The sequence below is a fragment of the Pinus tabuliformis genome, chromosome 3_1 (assembly GCF_031772625.1).
Source record: "Pinus tabuliformis cultivar Carrire ecotype Pingquan chromosome 3_1, CPIR1, whole genome shotgun sequence".
Taxonomy (NCBI): domain Eukaryota; kingdom Viridiplantae; phylum Streptophyta; class Pinopsida; order Pinales; family Pinaceae; genus Pinus; species Pinus tabuliformis.
This window is the reverse complement of record NC_142301.1, coordinates 312,569,795-312,578,348: the sequence shown is the minus strand read 5'-3', so window position 1 is coordinate 312,578,348 and position 8,554 is coordinate 312,569,795. Positions and strand designations below refer to the sequence as shown.

Sequence of the window (8,554 nt, the reverse complement as noted above, 5' to 3'; positions counted from 1 at the left end):
TTTGCTTCTAGTTTTGTGTCATTTTTTGCATCTATTTTTCATTCTCTTTTGCTTCCTATTTTGTGTCATTCTTTGCTTCCATTTTTGCACCATCATTTGCATCAAGTTTACACTGTATTGTGAATCCAATTTAACGTCTTTTTATGCATCCATTTTGTGTCAGTTTTTGCATCTAATCTTACGCCAGGTTTTGTATCTAGTCTTACACTAGTTTTTGCTTCTATTTTTGCACCAGCTTTGGTGCCTATCTTTGCACCATGTGTTGAATTTGATTTAGCACCAAATTTTGCATCCATTTTTGTGCCCATTTTTGCATCTTTTTTTGGACCATTTTTTACATCCACATTTACGTTTGATTTGTCTCCATCATTTTGCCCATTTTGCGTCATTTGTTTCATCCAATTTTGCATCATTTTTAACACCATCTCTTGCATCTAATGTTACATCATTTTGAGCATCCAAATTTGCATTTATATTTGCATCTTATGTTGAGTCCACCTTTGCATCTTATTTTGTGTCTAATGGTACATTCAATGTAGAGCCATTTTTTACGTCTAATTTTGTATTTGTTTTTGCACCAAGTTTTGCATCCAATTTTAAGCTATTTTATGCCCCTTTTTGCACCATTTTTTGTCTACTTGTGTCCAATGTTGCACCATTATTTACACCGACTTTTTCATCCAATTTTGCATTTCTTTGGTGTCTAGTTTTACATCGTTTTCACCATCCAAATTTGCATCTTTTTTTGCCTCATTTTGTGTCCACATTTGCATATAATTTTGTGTCTGAGTTCGAGCCTAAATTTGCATGTGATTAGGAATCATTTTTTACATCCAATATGGCATCCTTGGTTTCACCTTTTTTCAGCCCCATTTTGCATCTTGTTTTATGTCTTTTCTTACATCTTTTTTTTTTCCTTTTTTGCACCCAAGTTTGCATCCCAAATTTAAACCATTATTTGCATCATCATTTGGCATATTAATTTGTAACGTTTTTTGCTTCTTTTTAACGCTCAACTTTGCATCTTATTTTACATCTAGTTGTTGTCTTTTTTTGCATCTAATTTGGTGCCCATTTATGTGTCCTTGTTTTTGCCCAATTTGATATCCTTTTGTATGCCATGTTTTGTTCCCTTCTTTGTGTCAACTATTGCACAATTTTTCACTTCTAATTTAAAACACTTTGTATGTCAATTGTTTGCATTTTGTATTAATTCCTAGTTTAACATCCAATTTTACTTTCAATTTTGCATCCATGGTTACATCCGCATTTGACTTCTTATATAGAGTATATTTTTCTTTACATATATGACCCCCTTTATAGATTCATAGTGAAATATATGATAGTTTCTAAATATCATTAAAGCAGATATCACAATTCAAAATCATTTGTAAAGAAATTTAAGAGAAATTGACAACATCCATCCAAAAAAATAGCAATGTGCCATTAACAATTTTCAAAACATGTATAAAATAGCAACATAATACTAATAAAATCAGTATTATTTTTAATCAAAACAACTAAAATTCAAATATGATTAACAAATCAAAATATTTCATGAATATCGTTATTCTACGATAAATTAACAACATACATAAATCAAACTCATCGTATGATTACAAAATCAAAATTTCTCATTGATATAGGGTAAATTCACAACACCCATCTAAACATAACAATGTCATTCTACACAATAATTTCTTCATAAAAAACAATGCATGTGCATGCCTAGCTACCACCACCAAGATCATCCTCATAATCATCTTGACCATCCTCATTACTCTGATCCACATCATCACCAACACCGCAACTATCATCATCATCTCCTCCTTCACCACCATCATCCTCATCCTCATCCTCATCATCTCTTGATATATGTTGAACATAATTTGGATCATCGTCTTGGCAATCATTACCTATAGCATTCTGACAAAAAAAATCAATATTACATGTTAGTATTAATTACATAACACAACGCATGTTTTTGTTATACAATGTTAACCATAAAATGAGGTAAGATATAATATCTAATAGTACTAAAAAATAAAATGAAAATATGGTTTAAAAGTATATTGGAAATCCAACTAAGATTACATACCATAGAGTCCATCCAAACAACAAATTCAACCCATCAACACAAATATAACTTGTTAAGTTGAATTTATGGAATTAATTAACACAAATATATTAAACTACATGCAAAAGTTTGGTACACTTGCCTACCAAACTACTACCCTAAATTTGCCTATCAAGAACCTATGCCTTTGAAGTTTGGTACACTTGGGCTCCTCCCAACACTGTTGTTTTTATCTTCTAAATTTTTTGCACTTGGAGTACTTCCAAGTCTTCCAACATCTTCTTCAAAGGAAAATCAATAGCAAAATGATTCTGATAATAAAGGAAAAAAACAACATTCTTAACACTAGATTTGGGCAATTTCAATTGCTTCATTGTCATCACATACTCTTCTTTTGCACCATCCATCTGCATATAGGTATGGGCAAAGAATCTACCCGAAGTCTCAAAGACTCAATCTACTTTACTACCTCAGCCTACTTTTGTCAACCTGCTTAACTTGCCACCGAAGCTTGAAGCGCCCTTCTAAGTCATGGTTAAGAGAGGTTGAAGTATTCAACTTTTGTGCGAAAATGTAGTCTTGATTGCTTGATTAAAAAAGGAACAAAGTTTTTGTTCCAACCTTAAGTCACTCTTGTGGTTGATTTTGTCCCCAAACCTACTAATTTGCCTCAAGTTTGGTCAAACATAATGAACATTTGCACTGCTTTGATACGATTTGTCATGAACCTACAGTTTGCTAGAATTTCTCTACAAGAACCTAAGTTTCCCCAAGCCTGTTTTGACTCTTGAGGTTGTGTGACACTAGTTTTACTCAACCACAGTCGGTTGGCCAACATACACCTACAACAACCACACTACACACTTTAACTTGAGGTCTACTCATAACTCCACTGTAAGCTACAATGTATCAAATGCAAATGAATCCAACTTAATCAAATTCATTAAACAATAGGCACATGTCCCACCACAACCTTTAAAACATCCCAACAATACTTAACACTTAACCAACAAAATACATTGCAAGGAACATAACATTCATTCAAGTAAACATATTATAACAACACACAAAGTAGAGGTAGCATCCAAGGCAAGTGCCTTATTGTTATCATATAAAAAATGTCACAGATATATAACAACATAATTGCAACTTTATTCTAGATATACAATGAGTCAAAGAAAGTATTGCCTTAACTACTACCCAATAGACTTTCACAATCCAAACCCTTTAAAAAATTGAAAGATTGCCTCTTGTAATTCTTGTCTTCTTTTTCTTCTCACTCAGTTAGTGCAGTTTCACCCTACCATGCCAACCTTGAACTTAGCACGATAATCGAGCTCATTTACACTCTTGGTGAATGATCAATGGATGATGCCTTAGCAACTTTGAGGTGTCCACTACTTATACAAGACTTGTCTCACACTTGCATCCTTCTTTGGCATATTACAAACCTCTCTATGCTTAAGTGGACTCAAGTGTCCACATCACCAACTTCTATGATCAATGATGCATTTAACCCCCTTCATTACTTGATTTCAAATTGTCCAACATCTAATGGTGTTGTGCTTAAGTCACAACACACCTAACAAGTGTGCCCAAGGCACCCAAGCACACATGGCAAGGGTGCACCCAGTAAGCATGTCTAACATATGTGTGCCTATTAGTCTCTACCCCTTCTTGTCCATCCACTATCTGACATCCAATGGTGTTGTGTAGAAGGTGCCCAAGCACAACCAACAAAGGTACACCCAACAAGTGTGTCCAGTTGATGTGTGCCTGACGAATGTGTAGCCAATGGTGCCTAAGGGTGCACCCAGTAAGCATGTCTAACATATGTGTGCCTATTAGTCTCTGCCCCTTCTTGTCCATCCACTATCTGACATCCAATGCTGCTGTGCTGAAGGTGCCCAAGCACAACCAACAAAGGTACACCCAACAAGTGTGTCCAGTTGATGTGTGCCTGACGAATGTGTGGCCAATGGTGCATTTTCCCACTTCATTCTTGTTCCATCAACTATCAAACATCTTTATCACGTTGGGCCCGAGATGCCACACACCCAACAAATGTGCCCATCACACCCAAGTGTGCTTAGCAATGGTGCACATAAGAAGTTCATCTAGTGGATGTGTGCCAAATGAATGTGAACCCAACTAGTGCATTGTACAATTGTACTCTCGGATGCTTATGCCTTAGGGCACTTCTACCCATCCATTGCAACCCTAAAATAGCAAATCCCCAACTCTTGGAATCTACATGTATCCTAGGATCACAAGTCTATAAAATCTAATCAAGTTCTTTATGCCAATATTGTTCATCATGCGTCATACTTGCAAATCACCAAGTTCCCTTCCGAGCTTCTCTTAGTAGGCCTAACTAATGGGAGCTACACAAATTTGCAACGTGCCAAGTTTGACAAAGGGCAATAGACATGTCCATGGTGCACCTTGCCATCAACAAGGGTACCTATAAACTAACTATTTTTAGCTATCAACCTTTTGTCATGTCCATCCGTGCCAATCAATAACCACAAAGGTTATTGTCTTGTCTTAGTAGCTCAAGTGGTTGGGAGCATAGTTTGTTCTCCTATCCACCCAGGTTCAATTCCAAGGGGCATGGTTCGCCTGTTGTGATAAGGCTAGAAGGTTAGGCACCCTCACTACAAAGGACATCTCAACCCTTGCTAAGTCATAAATTATTGGTATATCCAGTTTTTGCATTGTTGGATATACCATTGGTGTTATAATGGCAGCCAGTAAGTCGAAGGTTGATATGTCATTACATTATGAAACTTTATCGTTTGGATTACAAGATAAAAGACGCTACTTATAATTAGTACATCCCACTCAAACTATATGTTATGAAATGCATGTGACGGCTCTACGCCCATCATATGCATGTGAATTCAATGAAGGTTTTGTGAGTTCTGTTTTGTTGTTTTTTTAAATGGAAATGCATTGCACAAATAGTTGTCAAGAATAAACAACAACTTTGCACGATAATATAATGTGTTGGAAGCATTTAGGAAGTATGAAAGTATCCCTTTGATTAAGAAGTCAGAATTGGTACCTAGCATCATCTCCACACAAATATGTGAACATTGTTTTTACTAAAATGTAACAGGAGATTTGCATGGGACACCATTAGCAAACATAAATACAAGTACAATAGGAGATATTCTAGAAAGCTTTGCATGGGACACCATTAGCAAACATAAATACAAGTACAATAGGAGTTATTCTAGAAAGCTACGGTATGTATACCACTGTAAATTAAACAATGAAAACGGCACAACCAAAGTTAGTCTAGATATACACTATTATAAATTAAATAATGCAAATGTTATGTGGAGAGGGTTTTTTGTCTCACAAACAAGTGGGTCTCATAAATCATTTTAGTGTCTAGCTAGGCCACGAGCTTGAAATAAATTATAAATATACAACTATCTAACTTTACAGCCAAAGGATGCCTCTTGTGGAAAGATTTTGAAAACCGTGTCCTTGGAAACCCTTCAAATATCAAATCTGGAATTCTCTCCATTTAGAAGATGGTCTAAAGTTAACAATCCTTCATTTTTGGCACATATATCCTCCTAGGCTGATTCACATTCTTCCCCTTTAAACGAAGTGGATCTATCCCATTTCCCTTCTTAATACTCTGAACACCCTTTGGACCTTTCTGACCCAAGTCCTGGGGGGGAAAGCTCCAATAAGAAAGGAATAAGTAAAACAGGGAACCCAATCAAGAAAATAGATTGTTAAAGAAGGATACCTCAAACTTCGACCCAAGTCCCGGATGGGAAAGCTCCAATAAGAAAGGAATAAGTAAAACAGGGCACCTAATCAAGAAAATAGATTATTAAAGAAGGATACCTCAAACTTCTTGGAAGGAGCGGATCCTTCCTCTCTCTAGAAATCAAATGAAACAAGATCGAATTGAGCTATTCCATCTCCAAACTTGACTTTTAATGTCTGGCCAAATGAGACACTTTTAACAGAGGAGAACCTGGTGAAACAAGGAATCAATGATCCTTCAAGATGTGACTATTGTTTTGTAAACAACGAAACCCCCTTTCCTACGTTCTTCTGTTATAGAAATGAGTCTCCCCTCCTCTATTACAGCATCTTCTAAAGAAGAACTGTTTAGTAACTAGTTTCTTTTATTGCTTGAAGGATTCAAAAACAAGCCAATTATAAAGGTAATTTGGAATATTATTCTCTTTCGAAGGTACAGCTGATCAAAATGACAAGATATTCAATGAAAATAGGTATATTCCCAATACGTCTAAAGAATCAATGCCAACTTGATTAGAAAAATTCAAAAATTAGGCAGAGTGAATTAAGCCAACAAGAAAAAGGTTGGAAGAATAGTTATGATTTGGCAAATTGGGAAGAGAAAGGGAGGGAAACCAGCACCGAAAAAAGTACATGAATGTAATCCCATTTAAGTAATCTCCTACAAATTTGATTATATTAATGATTGGATGCGAAGATTTTAACAATGCTCTTTGATGAACATCAAAAGGAGATCCAAGCCATTCGTTCATGGCATGGATAATCTTAACAACAAAAGGAAGATTATTTGAAAATTTAACTTGGGACATTGGAGTAGCAACCAACAACTATGTAGAATCCTTGGCATCACTCAAAAGGAATACTTATATTAAAACTTACAAAAGAACACCTCAGAAGATCTAACAGTACTTAGAGACTGACAAGTAGTAGTAGCTTCATAAATGGGAATTTCAAGTTCTTTGAATGTCGAGATAGAAAGAAACATAAACAGATTTAGAGAGACTCTAAGGAAATTCCACGTTTTGGAGGGAAAGCACCTTGTATTGGAAAAAAATATAAACATGTCCGAATTTTCCATGAAAATGAAACACAAAAAACAAGGAGCTGGAAGAGGTGTGGTGTCCTTGCTTCAACATATGACATTATGACTCATCTAGCAGGCTATATTGGGAACGCTTTCCTTCTCTCCGTGCTTCCTCTGTTCTCAACTCTCTGTGAAGGATTGGCTTCCAGCATTAATTCCTTGCAAGTGAGACCAACAACTATTGAAGTTCTCACTCCCTACAAAGCAACTTCACAAGACCAAATCCCAGATTCAAAAGGCTCTCAACTTCAAGAGACCAAATCCTAGCTTCAAAAGGCTCTCAACTTCAAGAGATGAAATCCCAGCTTCAAGAGGCCTCTGTACAGAGATTATGCAACAGAAAAGTTCCATCGAATAACTCTGTTTTCTTATCCCAATATGCTAGAATCTATGGTCAGCTTTCAAGGAAGTACCTCCCATCATAGTGGAGCGAAGGCTTTGATTCAAGCACTTCTTACTCTACTCCAAATGACACTCCTCTGGAGGATACCCTGTTGGGGTTCCTGTAAGGCAGACAAAGATATACTTCGACATATTAACAAGTGGTGAATAGTTTTGTCAATCACGGCAAAGCAGTATTGAGAAATTACAAACTATAAGGATGACTGTCTCAGGAAGTCGGTTTCAATGCAGTTGTTTATGTAGCTAAGTGTCACTCTAAGTATGTTTTGCCTCTAAACAAGAATTCACAGTATGTAAACTATCTTTCGTAATATAAACATAAATTGTTCTTGTTTAAAAAATAAAAGAATGAATTCGTGTTCGCTTTTATATCCCAGAACACTATAGATGTTGGACCTAGATTTGCTAGCATAATTTTGGCTATACCTTTCATACTTTTTTCCAAATTCGAATCAGTCAACCTATGGTGTTGTTCAAGATCAACATAAAAACAATATCAAATTCCATTAAATATAGCATCGAGATGGGGAGAAAGGGAATACTGTGATTGTAAGTAGTAAATAATGAGAACGACCAAATTTTGTTTTATGCATAAGTCATTCCTCATGGAAGTAAAATTCCCAAATTTTGCTTTCCATTCTCTTGTTGTAGTCCTATTCACCAGTCATTCTTGATGGTATTAAGCCTTAGCAATAATAATCAGCACAATTTTGATAAATAAAGATGTTTTCTTCCTTTGTTCTTTATTCTAGTTCCGTTTCTGAATGAAACGAATTCCTATGCATTTCCTATGTTTGTGTGTAAGTGAGTGAAGCTTAGATGCAATAAAGCTGTTGAACTTGAGCAACAATGGAATGAAGGAAATTATATTCCAAAGCTTGAAACACAGGACTGAAGCATGGACAAGTGAAAAATACCAAAAAAATCCACCAACAAAGTGATCACTGGAAAGGAAAATATAATTATAGTATCTTTGGAGCCAATCAACCATCCACTGTCAACCTAATCTTCTATATGCTGTATTTGGATTTTCATTACTAATCTCTATGAATAAACTTGGCATAGCATGCTCACTACATCTTTTATCCATAACAAAAAAGAAAACTGATAACTGAGAAATAATGCATAACTTCATATTCAGGGAATAGCTACTTCCTAAAAGAGATTTTGGAAATACAAACAACCTCATTAAACAAAGT

General features: G+C 35.6%; 1 long non-coding RNA gene across 1 annotated transcript; it reads right to left on the bottom strand.

Annotated features, from left to right (window-relative positions):
• Positions 1-1,684: 1,684 nt before the first annotated feature.
• Positions 1,685-2,127, bottom strand: LOC149187029 (uncharacterized). Its single transcript, XR_016256179.1, has 2 exons — positions 2,099-2,127; positions 1,685-1,926 (listed from the first exon to the last, which is right to left on the bottom strand). It is a non-coding gene; the product is annotated as an uncharacterized LOC149187029 (long non-coding RNA).
• Positions 2,128-8,554: the final 6,427 nt, after the last annotated feature.